We start from the raw sequence: 24703 nt of genomic DNA, 5'->3' as shown, positions 1-24703 counted from the left end.
ATTGCTAATAATGCTAGTCCTTCACAATCTATTTTCACTCTAGGAATGGAATTTTAAAGGAGGGTTCTTTATGCCTGCTGCTCAAAAAGGATTTGAGCGCTTTGTGAGAGAGTGCTTTTAAAGCCTTTTATTTTTGATGCCTATCCCCCATTGCCTCCTATCCTTCTGATGCTTCCTGTGTCATCTGTGGCTTCATTCCCACCCCCCTATATGATTTTTTTTCTGCATTGAGAATGTGACATTGATAAACAGGGCTGATGCCATGCTACTGGTCTATGTGGCCTGCATGGCCACGGGCAGTTGCAGCCGACACGCGTGCCCTGCTCAGAAGGTCGTTCTCAGGGTGCCACTGCACTGGGGCCAATCCTTTTGGCAGTGAAACTGAGAAGCAACACGACAGCTGTGTGAGATCATTGTGCAGGAGCTTATCCAGTGGGGCAATGTTTTGGAGACTGGCACTGCATGTTTTCCTGGCTAAACAGTCTGCTCTGCCTGGTTACAATGTCCTTTTGTTTACCTGATCTCAGAGAGGATTTCTTACTGTTTCTGTGGTACAAGCTGAGATGTGATGACCAGAAAAATGTGTTTTCCTTGACCTCTATGCAACAAAAAGCAATATTGTAGGGACAGTGTTGTTGCTTACTTATCCTCAGTTCCTCTTGACCTTTCATGATCAGGACTACAAATACAAGGATGTTGTCCTCCTCTAGTAAACTCCTTCTGATAATATAAATAATTTCACTTACTATCAGACGTACTTTAATATGAAACAGAATAATTTCCATTGGAAGAGTAATATTTTCTTTTATACAATGCAGTAGTATCCTTTTTAGTATTTCCAATGTTACTTTAACCTTCACCATGACAGAAGTCAGCCTCAGCTCCTTGGCAGGAAAACAGGTTTTCCTAACCAAAAGCAGCAGAGTTGTAGTCAAGTCCAGGAGTTCTCTAAGGAGGAGTTCTCTGTACAAAGCTGAATTAGCACTTTGTGTTTGTTTTTTCTGCCTCTGGTGACATTACCCTGTAGAGCAGCTATTTCTAGTCCATCACCTGTTCACCTCAGGACTGCAGAGAGAAAAGAGAGGTCCAGACTCCACAGAAATCCCTAATCTCATCCCTTCAGCCAGTCCTGAAGCTCTTGTGAAGTGCTGTGTTAGTCCAGCTTTTTAAATGAAGACTGACAGGTTGGAATGATGTGTTTCTGGCAGTAGGCTACTGGATCAAGGGGAGGGGCAGCATTTTGCACTTGCATGTGGAATTCAAAGAAACACAACTGGCAAACTTAGGAGGGTTCTCAAAGGAAAGGTTTCTTGGTTTTCCTGGAGGACAACCTGACAGGTTAACATGAGTGACCAAAGGGAGAGAATGAAAAATCCTAAAAACACATTAAATGCTGAGGCATGAAAAGGAATACGAACGTGAAGTTAATAAGGAGATGAGTTTGAAAATGTGGAACTGCTAACAGCTACCTGTGCCACCTTGGAAAAGGGGAATCAAACTCAGGATGCTACTAGTAGCCTACAGACTTCTGACTCTTGATGTAATCAGCACCTACAAAATTAATTTAAGGAAGTCCTAGAGAGTATGAGCATACCATATTGGCAAAACAGAGGAAGAGCAGTAAGGATATTTGCTAAAAGTGCTATATAGACAGAAGTTTTAGCAGAGGATTTATTCAAATTGTGAATATTTAAAGTGTAAACATGTTTTGACACAGAAGAAGAGTTGAAGAGAGAAATAAAGAAGCAGAAAACCTATTATTTCTATTGTATAAGCTGAAAAAATGCAAAAAGTGAAGAAAAAAAGCAGCAAAATGTCAATAAAAAATTGAATTAAACAGAACCAATCACAAAATTTGATCTGTTACTGGAAACAGTTAAAATACATGTTATGCCTTGAGTAACATCTCTTAAAATTGTGTTATTTTGGCCTTCTGTCTTGGTATCCTTCCGCATCTGTTTGACTGCCCAGTGCCTGGAGCTTGTATTGTGCTCCTGAAACCCGGGGTTATTCAGGACCATATCTCTTTAAAAAAAATCCCACACAGACAAAGAAAGAAAAAACTCAGGCTGGGAAGGGGGAGCTAAAGCCTCTGCTGCATTGGGCTGTTTGGATACATCGGCTGCAGCAGTGGTCACGCATCTCTCTGCAGCCTGCTGATTTTGCAAAAGAGAGGGCAAAGGATCGTTCGGCAGTCCAGATGCTGTCAAACACAAGCAATCAATGGAAGGAATGGCACAATGAGCAGACGAGCATGTGGAAGCTGCTTACGAAGGAATAGTTAAATGCCGAGCTTTGTCCCGGCTGATGCTGCAATGTAAGTACGAGCTCAACAGCAGATCCCGTGGTGGCTGCAGTTGTTTGTGGGAGAGGTTTTATGGGTATCCTGACGCTTTTAGCATTTACAGGTGGAGAAAGCATGAACTGCGACACGTTTCATAGTGTATTTAAGCAAATAACTGTATTGTCTGTGTCTCTACAGGATTTTTGAGTGACTCCCAGGCTGCTGTGTGTTGGTAGGGTGGGTGAAGAGTGGGACTGTTCACATGAGCTTATTCTCCTTTCCTGATGGCTTATCTGGGCTCTGCTCTATAGATGTGCTAGCAGATTGCTGCAGCACCACCCTCCCTGTGCAAAGGCCTCTTGCTGAATTTCAGTTCTGCCTTCGAGTACAGGGATGCACAATACACTTTTTCACACTCCCTAGATTATTTGTTATACAATCTTACTACATGCCAACCACTTTATTTTAATTTTTCTCATGTATGCAATTGTAGAAAGCTTATGAAATTTCAATAGCTTCAGTTGTTACTATCAGAAGACTAGTTCTTAACATAGCTCTCCCAAAGAGACTGCCAAGTATGATTTATTATTCAAAGGAATTTCCTATCTTTGGTCTGTTGCTAGCTGAAGTAGATGTATATATTTTGAATTGTAAGCCTTTTTCTTACAGACATCAAATATCTTTCTCTTTGGCAAATGATTTGCTGCTTTTTATTCTGCATATGCTCTAATGATCTAGTAATGATCTAGCTTTAAAAACAAGAGAAAAAGCAGAGCTAGGGCAAGTTTACTGCCCTGCATTTCTCAGCAAATTTTTTTGTAGTCAGATAAATTTTTTTATTGTAGTTAAAACTACATACATCAGCGGAGTGAAAAAACCGCAAGTAGTGAGTATTTCCTTGTTATTTCATGAGAATATTAATTTTGCTTTCATCTAAGTACTGCACGAAGCTGTGGTGATTTGCTCTAAGCCAGAGAATATAATCTATTTGATGTCCTCTGCGGCTGCACCTTGGTGCTTAGCGCAGCTCCTGCAGAAACCGCCGGGAGATCTCACTCGGGAGGTGTCGGGGAGGTGACAGCAGGGTAATGGTGACGAGCAGCCTGTGTGGGCCTCTGAAGGAGGTGGGCAGCTGTTGCAAGGAGGAGCCTTTTTTGTGCGTCTCTTTTGGGCACCTGGCAGCACTGCAGCTCCTGATGCTGAGGGCTGCAAGGTAGTGCACTGGTGCCCCATGACACTGATCACCTCGGTGGGGATGTAAGGCAGAGCCTCCCTCCCCCCCGAGGAACCCACAGGGAAGTTTTACCGTCATTGCTTTGGAATGATGCTCACCTTGTATTCCCAGAGGTATAAGAGCTCTGTCAGCTGTCTATTTGCAAAACAACTCCTTATTGCTTGCTATCAGAAACTCAATTAGAAGAAGGCAAATTTACCCCTTAATGAGCTTATAGCAAATTACTGTTACCTGGGGAGTGCTCTGGCAGTGATGGTGAATGCTGAGGCTTGGTATTGTCAGTGTTCATTCTTGTGCCTTCCTCTTCTGTGTCAGGTTTGTCATCCTCTCAACACCAAGCAGAATCTCTGGTTGGAAACAGGATTTCCAAAGATTAAGAAAGTAATCATTTGCAAGAATACAAAAACAATAAAACCCCTCACTCCCACATAGCAAAGTTCTGTTCACCTACTGAAAATGTTCAGGGCTATTGGATGAAATAGTTTTACAGGCAGCTTACTGTTGTGTAAAGACAGTGGGAAAAGTTCAACTCCTGTGTACTTCCATTATTTTCACCAGAATTATACTGGGGTGAATTTGACATTTTTGGGGCCAACTCAAAAACCTTTTGTTTCTCTGTCCCTCTTTCTTGATTGTTTCCCTGTTTCTTGGATGTGATTTTTTTATGACCTCCAAGGCAACAGGCACAGATTGATAAAGTATCATACAGAGGACCTAAGATGCTCAGGTTTGGACTGTATTTTCTTTCTGTTAATGGAAGCACAGCAGCACTTTCAGAAAAAAGTGATATATGACCTATCTAAAACTAGCCCATGGTCACTGAACTTAACAATTTTTGGGGGCTCTTGGACCCTACTCTCAAAAGCAGAGTTTCTAATATACTGGATTAGTTTTTATGTAAAAATATACAAAAGTGTAGGTTTTATAAGGCAAAAAAGCATTTTATTGAAAAGTTTAAACAGTATCTAATTACTCAGTTTGTATGAACCCTTGGAATAACACACAGAATTGAAAATATGCATGTCAGATTTTGAAATATTTGCTCTTTTGGAAGGTATAGTCTTTTTTGAAAAAAGTGTTAATGTACTCAGCAATATTTTTTGTTATACACACAATTGTTCAGCAATTATTTCTGCCTCAGCTAAGAAATATAACAACTCATACAATTATTTGGGACAGTAGGTTGACATTTTTCTTCTAAGTGTGTATTTAATGAATATATTTGCACTTTAGCAGTCTTGGGTTAAATCTTTAAATGGGGTGGTTTAGTTCATTAGCATTTCTTGTCTTCTTTTTGATCAGCTTAGCATAATGGTCATTGTTTGGAACTTTTAGCAAGTTGTTAGTTGTGATGGAGGTAGACCAGAGCTGTGAGAAAGGAAGATTTCATATTGTCTGTGAAGACCTACATGCATTTATATGCAAAAAAAGGTGCAGCCATAAAGGTCAGACTAGAAATAAATGAGCCTTGGTTGTCTTCCCTAAAATGACCTGTAGAAACTTTCTCCACGCAACTGAAACCAAAATAAAACATTATGTCTGATAGGTGATGATTACACTCATGAGAGGATGGTCCAGGTGTTTTGATCTCCTCTGGTGACCTCACAGGAGTGCATGAATGTGCCTCAGGCCCCTCTCAGTGGTAAGGTTCAGTTTATTTTTTCTTACAGGAGAATGTTACAGCTGGCTGCATATACCAATCACCACCTATTTCAGATATGACAGCTGGTGGAAAATAGCAAAGGTCAGAGTTTAAGCACTCTGGTCTCCCATGAGGAAGGAAATAACAATGTTAGTATTTAAATTGCTGTTTTGTCCGGGATAGAGTTAATTTTCTTCCTGGTAGCTGGCACAGTGCTGTGCTTTGGATTTAGTTTGAGAATGATGTTGATAACACACTGATGTTGTAGTTGTTGCTAAGTAGTGCCTACTCTAAATCAAGGACATTTCAGTTTCCCCTGGTCTGCCAACAAGGAGACACACTGGAAGATGGGAGGCAACACAGCAAGGACAGCTGAACCAAATTAGCCAAAAGGATGTTCCATACCATAGAATACCATGTACAGTATATAAGCAAGTGGGAGGAGTTGGTTGCTGCCCAAGGATTGGCTGGGCATTGGTCGGCAACTGTGTTGTGCATCACTTGTTTCTCTTGGGTTCTTTTTCTGTATCTTTATGTTCCTTTGCATGAAATTATTGCTATTGTTATTGTTGTTTAATTACATTTTTTAACCTATTCTCATCTCAAGCAATGGATTTCACCTTCTTTCTGATTCTCCTCCTAATCCCACTGGGGGAAGATGGATGAGCAAAGCTTCTGTGTGGTACTTAGTTGCAGGCTGGGATTAAACCATAACAGAGTTTTAGTTAAAGCTTCAGTGAAGCAAAAGGAACTGCCTGTACTTTTTTTCATTTTAGGGCAGGCTAATTCACCTATCTCTTTGTTAGTTGTATATGGTGCAATGTGGAGCTCTGTAGGGGTAACAGCAAAATTATTGTCCGATTTTAAATGATGTAAGGTGAGATCCTGGGGAATGTGATAGTCGTTTCAGAGTGGTCTGATGTGCTTTACAAGAAAACACCAGCTGTTGCCAAATCCTGTCCCATAAAATCATTCACACTATGAAAGAAATTCTTAATATTAGATGTCTGGAGACCTGCTGGGAGAGAATGGTAGTTGCAGGATTGTGCCCTCAATCCTTGTTTGTGCTACCTGCACTTTCCCCATAAAATGCCTCCTGTAAACCTTCCCCTTCCTTCTCAAATTTCTCCCTCCATATTGTTCTGTGTCTCCATACCAGGACAGTTCCTACATGAATCACCACTTCTGACCAACTCCCATGAAGGTTTTTTGTAACAGCTGTGTCCCCAGCCTGCCCCCATGCTCTGGCAGCATCTTGCATTCCTCCTACTGTCCAGGCCACAGGTGTACTGCCAAATAAGAGGTAGGGAACTAAATACTGCTCAAGTCCTTAGGTCTCTGTGCTCAGAGGTGCAGCCAAGCTCCTGCCTGCATGTTCTGAGCCAGGCTCTCTGCCTAGGGCAATCCACAGGTAAGAGAGAGAGCAAGATGTGCACTGGAGGATGATTTTTGCACTATAGAGTGATGTAGAGCCTCATTCCAGGTGCCAGCATTTTTCAGCTCCCTACCTTCAGTCTCATGTTGGACTGGTGTTGGAAGTGCTTCCCTGTATCTCGGCATCGACTTGTGTTACCCCACTTTGTGCCAGTCAGGATCTCAGCCTAACACTGTTGATCCACCATGGTAGATTTAAGAGCTGATGAACTTAAATTGTTTAAATTGCTTTCTGGTTTGTTCTGGTTACTCCTGTCAATGGTGAAAAATATGTCTTTGACTCATGCTGGTTTTTTGATGTTTATGCAGTGTATGCATGTGGACACAGGGACACCCTTCAAAGACGGATGTGGTGTGGTGGGGAAAGCTCATCCCTTTGGGACATATACAATCATATCCAATAATCTGTTTAGTTGTGTAGGTTAGCAAGCCCTTCCCTACTGCAGAAAAATGGATCATTAGGTCTGAGATTTTTCATATCTTCTGTGAGAGATCCACAAAGATAGATTTATTGCAGTTTCTCACTAGCTGTGACAAGTATGATGTCAGACAAGTTGTGCATGCCGTCTTATAAATAATAAATGAGAAGGACCCTGTCTCCTCTTCAGCTAATGGATTAATGTTATAGCTGGACGGAAAAGCCACCAGCTTAATTTATGGAACAAAATGGAGCAATAAAATTGCTTAGACTCCCTTAAGTGTATTTATCCCAGGGCTTTCTGCTTGACCCTTTATCTTGATCTTCGGCATCTCTCTCATCATGTTGTAAAACTCAAGTAAAAGTGAAATCTTACTGTTTTCTAAAAAAACACAAGAAATAATAGATCAAATTGCATCATTTTTTTGGTCAACTTAAACTCTATAATGTAAAAATCTTCCACATATCCTTTCAGCGTGGCTTAATTTATTAGCATTGCAACTGCAATCTAAATTGTGTGTCTCATTTCTTTCTTTTTATTGTAGTGCTTGCAGAGAGGTTTGTTTTTATAAGCTGATCATTATTCATAATTTTCACTAATTAGGTGCAGTTTAATCAAGTAGTTCAAAACACTCTGCATACACTCATGAATGCAGCTTTATTTATTTATGCAGCACCTGATGCTTAATATAGCTCTCTATGAATAATGTTTTAAATGTTTCACATGTAGAAAAGTCCTTGTGCAGCCTCTCGGTCATTTTCTTTCAGTGTTAGACCACCTTTTTAGCATTTTTGATTGGGGGGAACAAAAAAGGGCATTAAAATGTCCCTCTAGAAAGTATGATGTGGAATTGGGTATGTGCTGAAGCAGTGGAAGAGAAGGACATGGTGTCAAGCCATGGGCACAGCAAATCTTGGCAGAGATTTAAGGATGTTTTTCAACAACAGTTGCCATCATGAACAGCACCTGCTACATAAACAGGTGACATTCCAGTGCTTTTCACACTTGCCAGCATCTGCAAATGGCTTGGATAGTCTCAGCCTTTAAAATGTTTCTTCTGCACTGCCTTGGTATGCTGTATCGAGGCAGATCTGTGTTAATCTCCTTGCTTCTGCAGCACTTGGCACTCCTAGTTGAAAGTTTTCAGCATAATGTGTCCCAGTTTAGAGACAAGCTCCCCTCACTTCCGAAGTAGAAATTAATAGAGATGAATGCCCTGCTTAAAAGCATACTAGTCATAGACAGAAAATGCCATACCATTTGTCATCAATTGTGGCTGACAAATGACACAGAGTAAAAAACACTTCTGGTCATGTCTGTCAGATCCTATCCATATTTGTACAAGTACTCAGTGATCCTAAAAATGTCTTCCAAGTTTTTTATAAAAAAAATTGGAGGACACAACGAGAAAAAGAATTTTTTTTATTAACATGAGTAACTGAACAACAACAACAAAAAAATAGCACTGCAACAAACATGTCAGAAGTATTTATCTGTTGTTCTGAATATCCTTTACCAGGTATATGAACAGCACTCATCAGAGCTGATCTCACACTTGTGTCTGTTTCCAACACAGTTCTCTGTCCTTTGCAGGGAAATCTGGCTGGTTACCATGTGGAATTGTTCTGGAGAAAGAAGATAGCCTGCAAAATATTCCCCAGTTCTTACTTGTGGACCTGCCTCTCTCCTTAATACCAGTCATAGACACATGCAGGGTTAAGTCTGTGGTAACTTTGTGCTAAAGAAGTACCATTTTTACACAATGTAACCATCATTATTTCTGGTCTTTTGACCTAAAATGAACCCTGTTTCTTCAAAGTTCCCATAAATCTCTGAAGACCACTAGGATGTCATGGGGGCACAGAGACCTGGGAGCAGGGCTGCCCACTGGACACATGGCCCAGATCCAACCTGGTTCTGACTTTGAGCATGGTGAGTCCGTATCTGATATGCCAGTTTCTGCACCCAGAACCAAGTAATGCCAGGCACATGGACAAACCCTGGGAGGAGTGGCTGGAGAGCAGCCCAGCAGAGAGGGATCTGGGGTTCATGGTGGGCAGCAGCTCAGTGGGAGTCAGCAGTGAGCCCTGTCAGTCAGGAGGGCAAACCCCATCACAGAGTGCATCAAAACCATCACCAGCTGGGCAAAAGAGGGAGTACTGACACGCTTTTCCATATGCCAGCATCAGCCTGGTCCAAAGTCATGTTTTGTCTTCTCTCTGCACAGGTCTGGTCTATTTGTTCAGGTGGCTGTGATGCATCTGTAGGTTCCGAATTATGTGATTCCTTCTGATAGTTGCAGATTGGGTGCCTTTATTCTACATTTGATACTGCAGTGCTACTATATCAAATAAACAATTATTACAAAATGTTTTGCTCCCTGGCCCAAGTCAGACAGTCCTGTGGTATGTCTGGGTGCAAGGCAAAATTGATGTGTTTTGCTCTTTTACCTTTAGTTGAGCAGTCTTGTGGTATGCTTGGGTGCAAGCAAACAGAACAAAATCACCAACATCAACATTGAAATTCTCTGCTAGCTGACTGAACAACAGTGAGTTTCTGTTTCAGGAGAGGACACCAAGCCATTTTTTTCTTAATGTATCCATTAATTTTTGGTTTATAGCCTACATTTGGCAAATCTGAGATGCATGAGTGCACTACTCATGATGCACAAAGCATCTATAGTTGCCCCGAACACTTTTTCCCAGTATATAGTACTAATCTCTCATTCATTAAAAATATTTCCTACAAAAAAGTCAATTTCAGAGATAATCAAATTACTTCCAATTAGAGTGAATTGATTTTAATTTCTACCTCAGTTATGGAATTTCAGTTTCTGCGCTTTTTTTTCTACTAGCCATATTGTCTTGGTTCCCAGGTTGAATGCTAAAATTAACAGGGAATGCTACTTGCCTTTGCTACCTTCCTCTGTAATAGTTTGTGAATGAGGCTTTCCAAGTAAAAAGGCCATATCTCAAATTGTACCCAGAAATCATTTGGAAGCTATTGCAGGCTAGGAGATGCATCATTCCGTGAATAAGTGCACTGCACACAGCCTGCAGTCCAAAACTGCTGTCCTGACAGATGAATCAGAGCTCAGTTTCGTCAGATGTGTTTATGTCAGCAATACATTTTTGTCTCACCTGGAGATCCCTCAAACTGGGGCTATCTGCATATCTTATCCCTCCTGAAGGACAGAGTGGTTTGGCAAGCTCATGATGTCATTGAGATTACCTCAGCATAAGATTTCCAATAACCCAATGTGAAGAAAGGTTCTTCACAAGAATAATTGAGGCCAGGAGAAGTATTAGGAAAAGGTTTGCTTTCATAAATGCTCCATTGAGAGCATTGTTAATGTTTTCCCCTCCATGAAAGCAGTGGAAATATCCTATGACTGTAGATTTGAAATTTTCTCGTCAGGCTTTTGTCAGTCAAATGCAGATTTCTGAGTTGTACTCTAAGAATTTCAATCTAACTCAAACTTTAATGAATGAGATACTGCAAAACACATTCATACAATCAATCAATCACATTTATGTATATCTGATACAGGTCAGTGCTTTGTGACAATCTTTGCTGAACTCAAATAACTGTAAACAAAAGGAGAAACTTTCATCTAATAACAGATACTCATTTAGTGAACGCAAAAAGTAAAAATATTTCCACATTTGAAAAAGCTTTGCTTTTCAGGACTTTCAAATTAATGTGATAAGCAATACTTTCCAATCTTCATTGCAAAAATAAAATAAAATAAAATAAAACAAAACAAAACAAAATAAAATAAAACAATAACAACATCAACAACCATAATAATACTAGAGACTGAACTGTCCTTAGAAGACAGAAAGTCCAGCTAAAAGCACAACTATTCTTATCATCAGGCATCTTCCCTCCTGGCCATCTGTGCTGCAAAGTGACCAAAGGGGAAGATGCTAGGCCACAGAAAGTAGTGGGGCCACCAGTCATACTGATAGCATTCAGGGAACAGTAATGCCTAAATCCAGCATCAATTCATTTTACTAACTGAAGATAAGTTTTTAAATCTATTTTTCATTGAAACATTGAAATCAGAGCAGTAACAATGTTTGGACATAGCTAAACCCTTCACTTAAGGGTAAAAACCAAAATAATTTTATAGTGTATGAAAGCATAACTTTCCTTACATGTGTATTGTTATAATTATTTGGAGTTTGATTTACTTAGTAAGTAAGTAAATTTCCTAAGTATGGTTTTTTTCTGCTTTAAACATTTGAATGTAAAAAAAGAGTTCTTTGTGTACATCTAAACCAAGTAAATAAAGTATTCTTATTTAGTGTAGCTCAGTATACCTAAACCTGAATTGCCTGTTAGTTTACAGTGCAGGAGGCAATGCATAAGGAATTTAGATACCAAGATTAGGTATTCAGCATTTAGGGCATAACTGACCCTATAGTATACAACTATTCTAAGTTCATCTTTGGAATAAGTTCAGTTACTGTTTCAATTTAAGTGCTTATCTGCAAAGTGTACTTCAGGTGCACTCTGAGACTTCATGTATCTGTTACAATGCTTTTCTGTGTACAGCACAGTACAGTGCCCTCAGGTAACCGAGAGGGGTGTTTGCTTCTCCTGATATTTCAGCCACTAGTAATGTTGCAAAACAATAATTAAGGTGTGATTTTCCAGGTTACTCTTGAAGAAAAGTGCTTGAAGGAGATTTTTTTAGTTAAATCCGAAGAAAATCTAATTAAAAAAAAAAAAAAAGAGGGAGAGAGAGAAGTAATTGAGTTTTTTTACTCTGTAAAAGTACACAGTTCCCTTCCTTCCTGTGGAATTGTATTTTCAGAGCACTTGACCAATTACTTTTCCTTCCAGCCCTGTATCACTTACAGAGACTGAGTTCAACAAAAGCTATGTAACTATTCTGAAATTTTAGTATTTTCTGTTTAAGGGCTTAGTTCTTATCTTGTCCTTCTGGTTTCTCATCAGAGCTTTGTGAGACTGACACTTCGCTGTTAGATAATTCGTTAACTTTTGCACAGAAGCAGCTCTGCACAGAACAGTGTGTTGCTGTGGTGGATGGTGCTGACTCTTTCAGACACTAGAAATCAGTGTTCAGCTCAGACTTAGTGTACCCTGCTTTAGAGCAAGAAGAGATAATCAGTGAAGCTGTGTATCTCTATAGGCATCATATAATGCACTCAAGTCATAACTCATATGCTATTTTTTCCTCAGCTTAATAGCCCATTTTTCAAATCTTTGTGACTCTTTAGGCTTATACATTATGGTTCGTAGACAGTGTCAGTTTCCCATTTCACTGGAAAGCCCATTAAATGATTCAGAACCAACACTAAACACAAATGGTTCTCCTTCTGTTTGTCCTATTTTATGGCAGCCATTGCTTTAAATTTCAGAGAAAAGGTCTTAAAATCTCCACATTTCTGGAGAATGGCAGAGAAGCTTTTAACCATATGGCTCTGTCTCTCAGTTTAGTGGGGTGTTTTTTTGAGCCTTTTCCTCCAGCTGCTATGCATTGTTGAGAAATCACTTTGAGACATTGTCATTTGGTATCTGAGTTTACTTCATCAGAATCTGATGAAATGATTCTTTATGCATAATTCAACCACACAGTCCCAGATGGTTACTGTGAGATCATTTGAATACCATAGAATTAAACTTATTCATACTATTGCAAGTAATTTTTAGAGTTTTCCTATTGTTGTATGTAATCATATCTCTTGAGTCACTTTTTCCATAAGTGAAGTATGGCAGGTCTTGTGTTAAGCACATTTACATATTAAGAATTTGTGTTGCTTTTGTTCCTTTAAGAAAGAAACAGATAAAGTTTGTATGGGACCTATTTTTGGTTTCAGTTAACTTATTATTTTATGTCTGAGACAAATTTCCTCAACTCCATGGCTTAAGATAAAGGTCAGCTGATGTATCCATGCTGCATTGAGCTGTGAAGAGATAATGGATTAATCTTGAGAACAATAGGGCTGTCAGCTCTGCTTGTTGCAGTGCTGGATTGTTAGTGCTAGGCTGCTTCTGGTTTTGGAGGTAGTGGCTGCTCTGTTCATTCAGGCAACTCTAAAATCTTTTCCACTATGGGTTACAAACGGCTCCACACCAGAACTATTACTTACCATTATGCCTTTGCTGATTTCTGCTGGAGGCTGTCTTTTTTCCTCTAATAATAAAGAAATTTTCACAACGAATGAATTTCAGTGATGGTCAGATGACTGCCATGCTGTGAGGTAAAGAGTGGACAGGGTCTTCACTCATCTTGAGGGAACTACAGAACCTTGCTGTAGGTCATAGAATCACAGAATGGTCTGGGTTGGAAGGGACCTTTGAGATCATCTAGTTCCAACCTCCTGCCATCGTTAGGGACACCTTCCACTAGATCAGGTTGCTCAGAACACCATCCAATGTGGCCTTGAGGACATCCAGAGATGGAGCATCCACAGTTTCCCTGGGAACCCTGTTTCTGCACCTCACCTCTCTTACAGTAAAGAAATTTCTTCAGAAGTTCTTATCTAAAACTACTCTTCTTCAGTTTGAATACATTCCCTCTTGTCCTGTCTCTACAGGCTCTTGTAAAAGTCCCTCTCTACCTTTCATGAAGGCTTCCTTCAGGCCATGATTAGTTCACCATGAAGCCTTCTCTCTCCCAGGCTGAACAGTCTGAATCCTCTAAGCCTTTCATTGCAGGAGCAGAGCTCCATCCCTCTAAACATCCTGGTGTCCCTCCTCTGGACTCGCTCCAGCAGGTCCCTGTCCCCCCTGTGCTGGAGCCCAGAGCTGGATGCAGCCCTGCAGGTGGGGTCTCACAGAGCAGAGGGGCAGAATCCCCTCCCTGCCCTGCTGCTGCCCACCATTGGATGCAGCCCAGGACACGTTTGGCTTTCTGGGCTGTGAGTGCACACTGACAGCTCATGGCCATCCTAAGAGGAGTAACTGCTGCTCTTCCTGGTGCTTGTGACCACTTGGAAAGTGGACACAAGCAATACCTGCTTCAAAAACCGGCTGCAGCATTTGTTCTGATTTTCATCTGTCTAATATGTTTATCCTTGTATGTATGTTTGTGGTGTTTCATCAAAAAGCAAAAATGCCTACTGTGCAAATGCATCAAAATAATCACACTCTAGAAAAAGAATCACTTTTGTACAGCTGCATTCTCTTCTTTATGTAAAAATCAAAAAGGGTGCAGCATTTTTATTGATTACAATATTAATAACATTAATGATATAGAATTCGTAGCATTAATATTATCAAGTCTATCTTTATTATTGAAGTATTGGCATTTTTAAATGCTTTCAGTGTATTTTTGATCTTACAATTCCATGTAAAAAAAAGCATGATAAAACGTGAAAGCTCCTGTTATTCATAACAATATAAATGCAGAGTGATATATTTTGCTGATGGCACTGATTTCTATCTGCTGACAGTGTGGACTACTCATTTCAGTGGAAGTTGCTACACCAAATCTATCTAGCCAATTAACATACTAAGGACATATCTACTTTATTTCCAGCATTTATAGCTTGTTGTCACATTACTGTATTTCACTGTATCAGGTCTGCCTCAAATTTCTGCAGAGCAGGTGTCTCTGAGAAGCAACTCTCTAGATTTGTGTGGTACCTGCAGTTGTGTGATGGCCTTGAATTTAATTTGATAGAAACACATTTTGAACTCAGCTAGTATAAGCTGTGTGTTGACAGGAACAATTTGTGCATTCAGACTGTCTAAAACATAAATTAAGAATTAGCTACTGTAGTACTTGGTCCACAGATTTCCAACTCAAATCTTTGGATTATGTTCAGTAATTCTGGTGGTTCATTTTTCCCATTCTGCTGGATGGACATAGCAATTTTGATTTATGTGTTATTATTGCAGAAAGAAATTTAGTGTATATCATTTAGACTGATCCTAATATTAATTAGAATGGAGGAGGAATGAACAGATAGATAATCAGACAACCACTAATGGTTTTTAAAACAAAAATTCTTGTAGCAGTATGTATATTTGTGTATACCCATCTACCTGGTTTGCAGGCAAAATTAGGTATTTGTGTAGCTACACCTGTGGCTCCTGCCTACAACTAATCACAGGCATCCACAAAGCTGATTGTTTTTACACTTTGACTCCTAACCCTCCTCCACCAAACTTCAATTAAAGACACATAGAATCCTCCAGAAAAGCTGTTTTATTCTAAAAAGTAATAAATTTCACAGCAGGAAATTGGCATAGGCATTGGTTGTAACTGGGGTTTTTTTGTTTGTTTGTTTGGTTGGGGATTTTTGTTTTTTGGTTTGGTTTGGTTTGGTTTTTTTCCCCAGGAGAGATTCATTATTAGCTATAGCAATAAATTCAATTGGAGAATGTTCTCAGATGCTGCACCTCAGTATCATGTAAAAGCATAAGGTAACCTGTATGACCAGCTCCGGCACCAGGGAAATGTAAGGTCAGCAAGTTAAGTGTGCCAGGATAAATCTCTATCTGGTATCTGACAGCCAAGCTGGCTCTGTTTCTCACCATGGGAGACAGCACAGACATGACTGTGTTGAAACCTTTCTAGGACTGTAAAGTGATCTGGTACCAAACTGACAACACCTTTTGGTCACATCTATGCTGGCAAGACCAAGAACCTTCGAGGACTATTGGGATTATTTGCTGGTGTAGAGATGTCACTTCACACTGTGCTGTAATGGGCTTTTCTGCCAAGAAAACTATTTAACATATCAATAATTTCGGGCTGTTTTTAGGAAATTTGGACCTCTCAATTTTCTGAACAAGGTGTCATTGTCAAAAATCCTAGAAGATATTTTTGTTTTCCTAGCATGTGTCAGTACCAAGAAAAGTAACATATCAAGGGGGCGACATAATAAAGGGTAATCTTTGAGAGACCAAGTCTAGAAATAGAATGGAGTCTGAGAAAGTGTGTCATTCACTAATTATGGGGAGTCTGTCTCCTAAAGTCATAATTAGCTTTCTATTACTTTCTATTATAGAATATTTTTCCTTTATCATTCCTCAAGGCAATTGAAGCTGCTCAAATAATTTGAAATACTTTTCATGTGTGATTTTTCTGATGACATTTTAGGTGAACTGGTATAACTCTACCCCTGTCTTCCAGCCATGGGTGCACACACAGTGCCAGGACCTCTTGAGCCTGGCTTTCCACTGAAGCCAAAATGCCTTTCCTCAGTGCTCACCTCCCAACTCCAACCCACTATGCAGCTGGGCTGCAGTAGTTATGCTCTCTATAAAATCATTCACATCTGGGAAAATGTTGCTGGATTTGCAAGGCCCTTTGCTTCAGTCTTTATTACTTAAGTATGACTTAAGGGTGGACTTTTCTTTTGATTATAGTGTAGATATACATCTCAGCATCCACAGAAAGAAATGATATTGAAGCCACTTAATAACACATTATGCTAAATTAAATTAATCATGATGCTTGTCATAGTAAACATGCATCCAAAATTCACACATTTCGACATTTTATTTACTGAGTAGGTAAAATCCTTAAGTATTAAAAAGAACCAGTATTCAAGCCACAGATTCCACTTCCTTTTCTTTCACACCAGTTGTATTTCAGTATCATGCTTACATCAAATTCATCTTTTGCAATTTAGCCACAGTTGTTTTCCTTTCTGGGTCAGGAAGGAATGTCTGTGCATTGCTATTTGAAGAGGGACATACACAACTGCATTTATGAAAAGACTTGCCAATGCTGTCAGAGGCTCAGAGAAGGATTTACATTTGCACAGATGCAGAACAATAATGGAATACCACTGTCAGTACTCCCAGCTCTCTTAAACGTATCTTCATTGAGTAATAACTTCAATATTGAAGTGTGTTGTTTTCTGCAGCTTGACAGCACATGCCTTGCTTCACTTGTACACTGTTCTAGTGCTACAGAAATTCACTGGAAACTGTTTCCAAAGGTAGCATAGGTAGATGTTGACCTATATAGCTGGGACTGGGAATTAGCTGGGAAGAATTTGAATCCTTTAGTGGAAAGTCATTGCAAGCTAATTAACCTCTTCCCCTAGCTGCAAGCCATTTGAATGGAAGAGCAAAATCTTCTCCATTAATGTTCTGCCCAGCCTGTTATTTTCCTTGAGGCCATAATTTTATACCCAGACTGTAATATCTAGTGTAGAGGAATATATATCCTAGAATAGTTGCCAGTTGTACTGGTTTTGGCTGGGATAGAATTAATTTTCTTCCTGGCAGCTGGTAGAGCACAATGATTTTGAGTTTAGTATGAGAATAATGTTGACAACTTACTGATGTAGTTGTTGTTCAGTAGTGCTTACTCTAAATCAAGGTTTTTCAGTTTTCTGTACTTTGACAGCTAGGAGGTGCAGAAGAAACTGAGAGGGAACAGAGCCAGGACAGCTGAGTGCAAGGGGCTGAAGGGATGTTCCAGACCTTGGAACATCAGACTGACTATATAAACTGGGATGCATTGGCCATGAGGGATGGATCTCTGCTTAGGGATGGGCTGGATTGGTCAGTGGGTGGTAAGCAATTGCTTTATGCATCACTTTTCTTTCTTGGGTTTCATTTCTGTCTCTCTTTTTGTTGTATTTCTATGTATTCCCATTATTTCACTCTTAATAATATTAATTGTAAGAATAATTTCAATTATTAAGCTATTCTTATCTCAGCCCACAGATTTTCCCTTTTTCCCTGGTTCTGCTCCCCATCCCACCGGGTGCTCAGTTGCCAGCTGGCATTAAAGCATGGCACCCATTCAGTCAGCATACTTACAGCTCTGCGTGCCTGTCACCGTGCTGATCGTATGGCATCACACTGGAGGGGAAGCAGGAAACCTTGCTGCTCTGTGTCAGCTCTCCCTCTGCGTGCCTACAAGCAAGGCACAAGGCAGTTTATAATTAGCACCGTGACTCACTCAGTACTGGTAACTGCAATATGCCCTCAAAGGAAATGGCTTTTTCATACCCTTCGGTTCAACGCTGCTTTGTATTAATGGCCCTCCCCTTCCCCTTGTGTCTCTTCTTCCAGAACTCCTGAGCTGATGTTAAGAAATATCTTCTAGTAGGTGTGATGGAGAAGACACCTTAGACTTTGGGCCTCACTAATACTCTTCCAACTGTGCCTGCTTCCAGGAAAAAAGGAAGACAAAGTAGAAACAGCAGCTTCCAGAATCCCACTCAATTTCTAGGAGATAAATATAAATCAATTGCACAAGAATACAGCCTGAATTCAGGCAGTATTAAAGAAACTGAACAGGACCTCCTTGCTTTCTGAGATCTGTCTTATTACATCTGTTCCTGATTATAAGAGAATGAACTTCTGTGAACAATTAACAAAGTGGCTTTAAAAGAAAACTGGAGAAGTAGCAGATGATGATGATGCAAAGAGACATCTTGGGAGAAAACGGATGGAGTGAAAACTGAGTTGACTTTCATATGCTTGGGCTTTCTGGTGTCCACTGAAGAGATGATAAGCAAAAAGGATTAAAAAATAACTTTCTAATTTATAAATCCAATATCTGCTTCATGCTCCTGCCAAGAAGTTATCAAAGAGACAATGGAGATCAAGGATAAGAACAGGTAAAAAAACCCACCAACTAAACAAAAAAATCTCCTGAAAAAATTTGCTGTTAGGCTGGCACATTCTTGGTCAAACATCCATGGACAGTATTTTAAAGAAGTTTGAAACTTCCCTCATGTTTGTAGAAAATTGCTATTTTTAATTAAGAATTAATTAAATTAAGAAATTAAGACTTTTTAAAAGAATTTAAGAAATTAATTTCTTAAATTACAACATATTATATAGATGCCAAGTTCTGCTGCATTTACTTATGAATTGTCTCCATGAAATTAATGTGAACTGCTTGAAAAAAGTCCTATGATTAAACGGTTCATAGTCTAACTTTCAATTTACAGTTCCCATTCACTATAGCACTTTTTGTAAACAAGTGAAAGAGAAGGTTTCCTTCCTGTGCTTTCCTAACTCTTAATTCAACATATTGTTTCACTGGGGTGAATGTATAATCTTGCCAACAGCTAAAATGCAAAGCAAGTTCATTGTGTGAGCTGTGTCTAAACAAATTTTATGACAAAAGTGTTTACTTGTTGTAAGTTACAAAATGTTAAGATGTAATTAGAAGTGTTCTTATTTGCTGTCAGTGGGTCTGCAGGAAGAAGACAGCTTCCACCCTCAGCCTTGCAATCTGCAGAATCCCCCTTGATGTGCAGTTCTTTAATGTTCAGCCTCTGCTTTTCCTGTGTGTTATGAAGGTGGGCTTTGCATCGTGTTAGACAGTGGTTGTTAGCAACAGCTGAATACTCTTTCAGCGTCTACTCCACTGGCTCCCTGGGTAATTCTGTGAAAATTCATGGAAGTGATATATTTGCTTTGCCAGGAGACTGTGGGATAGAAAATCTGGGTGTTTGAATCTCTCTCTTTGTTTGTAGTTTGTTTGTAGTTAACTAGGCCCTTCTAATGCAAATCCTATACATCTGGGCATCTCTGAGGGTTTTTTCACTTCTCTGTGTTTACCCAGAAGAGGATGACCTGTGTGCTTTCTTCCCCTTTTCCTCCCTTCCTCTTACTAGGCATTACATGTGACTCATATTTCTTCTTCTGTGCCACCTGTCCTTCTGTTTTCTGAAGGATTTATTGTAGCTTGTGTTTCCATATGGCACTGTGTTATGAGTGAGACAAAACTGATATGGAGGTGGAAAAGAGCAAGGATTATCTGGAAGGATATTGCTGGATATCATCCACTATCTGATGAAGAGACAGTTGCAGAAGTGCTTGAAGTTGTGTTTTTTCACAATTATTAAAACTACTTTTCTTGCATTTCCTTCTATTATATATTCTAGTTTTCTCAAAATACAAAGGACTCTGTTCACTGATGCCTAGAAGATGTTATGAAACTTTGAAGCATGATTAGATGCAGTATTCAGAAAAAATAGGGATCAGTAAATATTACTTAAAATGTTTAATGCATGTGTAATCTGGGGCATTTTAGTTACTGAGCTGATTTTCCTCAGTGGAAAGATATTAACTTCATTAACTCTGAAATTAAAAGAGGACAAATGTCTTAAGGCAGTATGGAAAAACCCTAGCTTTGATAACCTGATGAATCTGTGTCCTAAACAGCGGAAAAAACCCTAGGCCTGGATTAATAAATGTGTTTAGGAGCCTACATTAGGCTCTGAAATCAATTTGCAAATTTAGGCTCTGCTCCTTTGATGTTTCAAGGTTAAAGTGGATGTTCTAAATCTGGCCCTTTTATTGGCACCAAAGGCCAAAAGAAAATACCACCAGTAATTTAACATATTGCTTATTAAAAAATGTATGCCAACAGCAGCTCTTGCAACACTGTAGTCCCTCTTACTGCAATCCCTAAAGAGCAATTGAGGAGTTTATTTTTATCATTTGGTTTACTCTTTGGCATAATTTGAAATGTCAAACATTTTGTACTGGTATTTTGTTATTTGTACCATCTGGAATCGAAAACTCTGTGATTCTCAGCAATTCAAATTTGTGGAGTAATGGTTACTGCTCTATAGTTGAGTTGTCTCTTCAAGGACTTAGCCTAAAGCAGAATTTCCTTAAAGGTGGATAAAAGAGGAAATTTTACTTCAGCATTTGGGATTTTGAAATATTGTAATTTATTTTTTGCCTTCTTGCTTTGCTCTTTATTTGCAAAGAATAAGTCAAAACAACTTTTACAGGTCTTTTAAGTGTTTTCCATTAGAATTTGCTTAGTGCCATCAAGGAACTCACTTGAACACTAAAGCAAATCACAGAGAGATCAAAATCATTAGGTGAAAATAAAAGTTTGTTCCTGGTCTCTGTGCCCTTAAAGGGTTTCATTTTCAGTAGTATTCAAAAGTATCCAGTTCTGTTGATATTTGATGTTTAGAAATGTGTCAGCTTGAGAAAGGAATAAGATAACACATCAGTTCTTCAGTGTTTGACTAAGCTATGGTCATGTAGAAATTTTGCTTAGAAACTGCTACTAATTGTTTCACATGAGGGGTGCAAAGTAAGAGTATTTCTTTAAACTCACTGCACCAATCTAAAGTAAATAATTTTATCAAAATACGCAATAGATCTGAGGAGAAATGAGGTATTTGTTTGAACCAAACACTTCACATGCCATAGGTTGGGGATTTTTTGGCCATTTGTATTAGATAGAACTCTAGCTAGTAAAAGATTAGATGTTTTCTGCTAGTGGAGGTATGTAAATGAAACAGAAACTGAACAGTAAGGGGTGGCTTGCCAATGACTAGCACATGTGTCATCAACAAATGGTAGGCTTATTTTCAAACTTCTTGAAAAGGCATTAGTAAGCAAGGGTAAAGCAAGCTCCTGGCAGTGACTGCAGACCAACGCAATCTGCAACATCCGACTGCTGGGAAATACGTACACTACAATGTTTAAAGCATCTGTTGGTAACACTTAAGGAGTTGATTGAAGAATGAAGGTCAGTGCTTGCTGTGTCATAGAAAGCTTTGCTGTAAGTTTGGTGTGCAGTGTCTCAAAGGCAGATGAAGTTGTTGAGTCACTGCTCCTTGCCTGCCAGCACTGCAGAATGTCACCTGCTGTGCTGGAAGCCACCGTGCTGCAGCGGTTTTCCTCTGGCAGGAGCGGCCCAGTCGTGTCTGTTTCTTATCACACCATACAGCCCTTTTGTAGACTCCATTCCAATCTTTCTAATCATGCTGACAGGATGCAAGGGACTTGCATCCTTCTTTTTTCTGCTACTGCAGTCTTATTTTAAATAATTGGAAATATGAGGTGATTCTGCAATGCAGAATTTTCTGTCTTCAAGGAAATGTTACTGTGAAAATGGCTTTCATTTTATAAAAATAATTTAATGTCACAGAGACTGTTAATTTTTAAATTTTTAATTTTTTTTAATAGCATGTCCCTTCTTGTATGGGTTATACTTCATTCTGAACCAAATAGAATTTATTTATAGGCACAGGAGAATTTTCCATATGTATTTCTGAATCTAAATGATGTTCTGCTTGGAAAAGTGGTTATAAAATTGTTAGCACACAAAATTCTATATATAATATTAAAAAAACCTTTCAAATCAGACCCAATCCTTTTATATGTAAGAGTTGAGGGTTCTTTTAAATTACTATGGGTAGTAAAAAAATTCCTAGCTGATAAAGTCAAGTGATTTCTTTTTTAACATTGTGATGTAAAACCATTTTTTCAGTAGTTCTGCATAACAAATTTGTACATGATACCTTGAACTTTGCTAGGATTACCCAGCTTCCATATTCTGTTTTCAAATGGATAAGTGAGAATTTAAAATTCATTTTTGTTGTTGTTGCAAAAATCTGTAAGCTGGAACAGGTACTCTTTTATTTTTTTTTCAGTCAGTGTGATTTCTGTATCATCAATTTCTAGGATACTTTTATTTAGATATGAAGAAAACGTAGGGGGATCAGATTTGTGAGAATAGGCAAGGCTAATTTCCAATAGCTCAGAAATCCAACTCATTTGTCCAGAACCTTGAAGAGTTCCACCTCTGTATCACCAGTTCTTCCCAACTCTTCTACTAAGAGGTTACATTCTAGACAGAATGTGTGGTACACAAAGTGTTTTTCCTCTAATATTAATGCTAAATCATCACAGGACATAATTAGTGAGTATTGTCTTGTCCTGTGATGTGACATGGGTTGGGGAACTTCAGCCTGGCACTGATATCAGGGTGGCTCACAGCCCTGAATGAGTTCCACCATTTAAGAAGTTTCACAAGGAGAGGTGGCTGTTACTTGAGATAGCTTTGTTACTCTCCAGGGTCCCATTCAAACTATTGTGCATGCTTCATAAGATGCTAAATCACTCCCATGATCCCAAGCAGAGAAGAATTAGGTTTTGCCAGTGCGGCTTAGTGGTTCACAACTGGTCTGGAGAGTATATTTTAGTAGCTAACATGGATGGAACTACATTGGGTTTCAAGTCCTTCCATTTTGCCCAGTTACCCTTCTTTGTGTCCCTTCTGCAGGTATCAAGACATAAAAGGAGAAACATTAAGAGATTAGAAAGCAGCCTTCTCATTCTTTTGGACATAGTAGGAAAAATTCTGTAATGATGAACTCTGAAAGGGATGTAACAAAATGGAAAGTTGAAAGGACAAAATTATAGAAAAATGAACAAAGTCCTAAAGCAAAGAGAGACATCTTGCTTATGTGAAAATAGTTTTTGTATTACTTCTGGTGACAGCATGATCAGATCCACAATATTTTCAGCATTTTCTTATAATCCTGTAGAATTCAACATACAAACATCGCTGATGAATGTCAGTTGTTGTAGCACTGGAAATTTGGCTGTAGCAGATTTCTATGTACTTAGATACCATGTTGGAGCCTGATCCACCTGATCTTTGTGGGTTTTTAGCCTTCCATCAGTTTTAGTGGTTTTATTTATTTATTTATTTTTCCCTTAGCTTGATACACTTCGGCCAAGATTCATTGTGTCTTTTTCCTGTTCCACAGAAACTGTTACCTTTGGCTGGCAAACATCAGTTTTAGCTCCCCGTCTCTGAGTAAGGTCTTAAATATTTTTAGTTTAGACATGGATTGGAATTGAGGACCTGTTGGAACGAGGTGGAACTATTGGCTGGAGGTCTGTAGTCCATACTTTTGCTCAAAGCAGGAGGATCAGTACTGGTTCAGGTCAGTCACGTACCTCTAGACAGCTCCTGCCCTAGTGACAGGTTTTTCCCTGCTGTTTCATGAGAACCTCCCGAGCTACAGTTTGTCATCCCTTGTTAGTCTTGGACTACTGAGAAGAGTTCAGGTCCACAGCCTTTGAAACTGCCCTTCAGGTATATGCAGGATGTTACCATACTGCACCCTGCACGCTCTCCTTATCCTCAGGCTAAACAACCCAACTCCCCTCTTATATTCCTTGTACGTCATGTGCTTTGGGCTCCTGACCGTGTTAATAACCCTCTGCCTGGGAACAAAGCAAGCCCAAAACACCATTATGTTCTGCTCACAGTATCCTAGACCCAGCCTCATCAGCACCGAGCAGAGACTCACTTTCCTTGATCTGGAAAGCCTAGTATCCCCCAGCTCCTTTGGAGCAGAGCTGCTGCTCAGCCCCTCATGATGCACAGCCCATAGTCCCGGGCACAGAACTTTGTACTCGATGAAGAGTAGCCTTTCTGCCGGCCCCCTCCATATGTTTCTCAAAGTGCCCTCTCAACTAATTGGGAGCACAGGTAGGCTAAGGCTCACCTTTCAGGAGCTAGAGCACTTCTCTGGAATGGTACGAGGACTTAACATACACTCTTTGAGACAGGGCAGGATGTATGACCTTTGACAGGCTCTCTGACAGAGAGCAGAACAGGTATGTTCCCCTCCGTGTTTTGCATCCTTGAGAAAAAATGAAGTTTATCAGCTGTAACTACGTGTGCTCCGTACGGTGGTGCCTGAACGCTGTGAATTACCTGCCGAAGGAGGGATGTGCCTGCGGTACCATCTCTAGCTCTCACCCTCAGTCAGGGCTCACGTCGTACTTGCGAAGCTGCAGCCTCTGCCTTGCCCCAGGCGCCGGAGCTCTCTCGCCCGAGGGCGCTGGGGGCACCGGGCCACGGCGAGCCGGGAGACGCCTCCGTGCGCCGAGGCTGAGGAGCCGCCCGCTGCCCCCGCACCTCCGCGGCCACGGCCGCCGCTCTTGGGGCGGCACTTCCA

The 24703-nt window shown here is 39.8% G+C and overlaps 1 long non-coding RNA gene across 1 annotated transcript; it reads right to left on the bottom strand.

Annotated features, from left to right (window-relative positions):
• Window positions 1-3761: 3761 nt before the first annotated feature.
• Window positions 3762-24696, bottom strand: LOC134549166 (uncharacterized). The gene is made up of 3 exons (XR_010080014.1): window positions 24460-24696; window positions 17775-17870; window positions 3762-3865 (listed from the first exon to the last, which is right to left on the bottom strand). It is a non-coding gene; the product is annotated as an uncharacterized LOC134549166 (long non-coding RNA).
• Between the last annotated feature and the right edge of the window lie 7 nt (window positions 24697-24703).

The sequence above is a fragment of the Prinia subflava genome, chromosome 3, assembly GCF_021018805.1.
Source record: "Prinia subflava isolate CZ2003 ecotype Zambia chromosome 3, Cam_Psub_1.2, whole genome shotgun sequence".
NCBI classification, from domain to species: Eukaryota; Metazoa; Chordata; class Aves; order Passeriformes; family Cisticolidae; genus Prinia; species Prinia subflava.
This window is presented reverse-complemented; position numbering and strand designations above follow the sequence as displayed.